The sequence below is a fragment of the Miniopterus schreibersii genome (assembly GCF_964146895.1).
Source record: "Miniopterus schreibersii genome assembly, chromosome: 2".
Lineage (NCBI taxonomy): Eukaryota > Metazoa > Chordata > Mammalia > Chiroptera > Miniopteridae > Miniopterus > Miniopterus schreibersii.
Genome location: NC_138102.1, coordinates 140,819,098 through 140,822,650, shown reverse-complemented (window position 1 = coordinate 140,822,650; position 3,553 = coordinate 140,819,098).

Sequence of the window (3,553 nt, the reverse complement as noted above, 5' to 3'; positions counted from 1 at the left end):
CACGGGCTCCTGCCTTCAGCCCACGGGCTCCTGCTGTCACTGGCCTGCTTCACCGCCGGCATCACCTCGACTTCCTGACCACCCTCACCTTGAGCTTCCCACTCCCGTGCTCTGCTCGGATTGCTCAGTCCCCTTCTTCCCTTTGGGCCTAGTCCTCTCCATCTCCCAAGCCCACTTCTACTCAGCTCTTCTCTGAAAGGCCTTCCAGCTGCCTTGGCAATTCTCTTCATACTCCTATCCATAACCTAGCTCTGGAGCACCTAAGGTTTCCATTCATGAGCCTCTGGGCCTGAATCTGTGTTTGGTCCATCAGGCTTCGAGGGCAAATGCCTACATCTCCTACGCAATACCAAGCAGTGGATAGGTTGGCTCCTCCAGGGAGTTTTCCTTGATAAAACCACTCAACTGCTCCATTGGTTTCTTTTTCTAAGCTCAATTGCTGCCAGATTCAGGTGCATATTGATATATAGATTGGCTCATTTTCACGTGTGTGTGCGTGTGTGTATATGTGTATGTTTGCTGATTCCTTGCTTATAAAAAGCAAGACTAAACCCTCCATGTCTTTGGGTGCAATCCCAACCCCCCTCTTCCCCCAGCCTCCTACATGGTCCCCTGCACCTGAGGGGTACCACCATCAGTGCTGGATAACAGAGCACCTCCAACCCCAAGGACCCACGCACACACCCCAGAACTGATCACGGAGATGAAGCTGCCACAGGCAGGCTATTGGCAGGGGCAGGGGCAGGTGTGGTGATGTTTTGAGAAATTTTTGAGGGATGGGACTGAAAAAAAAGTTGACGAGAAACATGCAATGACAAGCCACCCAGCCCTGCGGGACTCCACCAGGAACGTGGGAGAAAGAAATTTCAGGGGAGTGGGGAAAGCCGAAGCCTGGGAAGCATAAAGAAAAATCACAAACAATGGAGAGGCGGGGTGAGATGTTGAAAGCTGGCAGCCAGCAGAGGAGGAGCTGAGGCTTCTTATACAGCAAGGAGAAGTGCAGAACCAGGGGCAGCCTGTTCAGGACAGACAGCAAAGAAGGAGGCCCCCAGGAGTGACCCACTAGCAGTGCCAGAGCAGCGTAGGAGCCCGAAAGGAGGAAGCCACAGGTGAGCATGTAGGAGAGAAAGGTGCAGGTTGTGTAGCTTTGAGACATGGACTCAACCAGACGGGGCACCACTCCGGACTGCAAATCTGTAGCTGTGCAACCCTAGGTAGATCATTTACCCTCTCTGGGCCTCCTAAGCTTCTTTGTCTGTAAAATAAGGACTGTAACTACTTTTCAGGGAAACTAAAGTGTGGTAGATGATAGACAGAGAGAGGAGAAGAGATTCTCTCGCACCCTTACATTTGAAAGGGCCCAGAAGATTACATAACAATCAGGAAAAGCTTTAGAACAAGCCCCTGTTTCACTGCAAACGGTGCAAAGACTCAGAAAGGAAGTTTTAAGTTCTTGAAGGGAAGCTGTCTTATGGGAGAAATCCTGAAGGGGTTCATAAATCTGTACCAGGGAAACTAGGGGCCCATCGCATACAGGAAGGACTGCTGAGCACACCTGAGGGGAAAGAAATGAGGCTGGGCTGGGAATTACTCCCACTGTGGAATACCTGCTCTGTGTGAGGATGATCCCCGGGGCTAAGCGCTATGGGACACATGTGGAAGCCGGGCCACACACTCAGAGCACCCTCCCCCAAGCCCTTTGGGCCTGGCATTGAGACAGTCAGAACCAGCCTTCCACACTCAAGAATCTTCAACATCCCAATTTCCCAGCTCAGCCTCGTAACAGAGTGTTGATCAACCGAAAGACATACAATTTCCTGTACTAATCAGAAAGCTGACAGAACCAGAGCAGCAGGTCCATCAAAATCAGGGGGTTACACTGTGCTTGAAAGAGGACTGTCGAAGCACACGGTTTATAATTTGAAGACACATCCTGGGCCAACCGGCCGGTAATTGAGGGTGAGGCGACGTTCTTGACAGACTTCCTTAAACCAAGGACTTTCCCAGCCCAGAAATGCACACCTTGTCCTAGGTCAGACAGAGTTGGAATTGTATTAGGCCAATGGTTGCTCCTCCTGTTCACCATGTCCCAGATTGAAATCTATGTAGATGAGAAGCTGGTGGAATTAAATTTAGATTTCCAGAGCGCCCCGCCCTGCCATGGCCTCTCAGAGGGAGGAGCAGCTGGCAAGCTTTCCCTGGGCGTCTTGCTGCTCTGAGTGCAGTGCTCACTGCTGCCCCTCTGTTGATAAATGAATGGACCTGCTTGCTTCTCCCTCTGAGTATCTGCCTTGTGGGAATAGCATTGACCAGAAACAGGGATGGAGTGCTCCATGGTTTCCAGAAGGACCACAGAAGCCCCGCATGTGGTCTCCCAGCCCTTTCCCAGGACCAGGAGAATCAGAGGAGATCATGCATGCGGGAGCATTTTGTATATGGTAAAGAGGTAGGGAATTGCTCGTTGCCCCTGATGGGATTGTTCCTTGTCTGTAACAGGAATAATGTTGATCCCAGGAAACCTCTCCTTGTGTCTTTTAGTGCTAGCCCCCTTTGCTCAGGCCCAGAATATCACATCAAGGCTTCTCATTTAGACTCCGAGATCCTCTTCAATGAAATGTTCTTTCTTGGGCCTTCATTCTCACACCCCTGCTCTGAGGAATCTCCGTTCCAACATTCCTAGAATTCAGCCACATGTTTCCCTCCTTGACCACGACTGAGGTGGTCAAGGCTTCTGAAGAGAAAAGACAGGTCCATGTTTTCTGGAACAACCCCAGTTTCTGCACATGAGAAGGATGGGAAAGATGACCTCGGGTTGGCCTTGCCCATGTGTTTTTCCCCAGAACCAATGTGAATTCCCTAATAATATCACACACACACGTATGATCCAGGGACAATCAAGTCCATGCCCTGCTATAATTCTGATGGTGCCAGAAAACTTGGGTTCATTTTAAAATCCTGGCTAGAGCTCTTGGCCTCTCCATGACTTGATCCGCCCCTGGTATCTGATCTTCATTTTCCCAAATATAAACTAGAAAGTAGAATTCCATTTTTCCTCTTTTCTCAGGCTTCATCACATGAATACTTAGGGCAGCAAAGATATGAAATGCTGCCATACACATATCCCCACCCATCCTTCACTCCTCCCTCAACCTCCTGCCAAGTGGTTAACCAACCTCTGCTTGAAATGTGCTAATTTCCCATGTGGCCTCTCCCTCTCCCGTCTCAGGATCAATGCAATGGTGCTTCTTATATTGAGCCAAATCTGCTGCAGTCCCCACCTGTCCACCTGGGTCATCAGCTGGGGCCAACCCCTCTTTGCTAGGGAAGCTCTTCAAATCTTTGCAGTTAGCCACCACATCTCCCCCCCACAAAGACTTCTGTTCTCCAGGACCCTCCATCGTCCTCATGTGGTCAGGTTTCTGACTCCCCATCACCACTGTCTTGGCCACTGTCCTCTGAATGGGCTCCTATTTAGCAATGTTCTCAGAGTGGTCTGACTACAGAAGAGACAAAGCAGGCTCTGCACAATACTCTTTTCTTGGTCCCCCTGCCT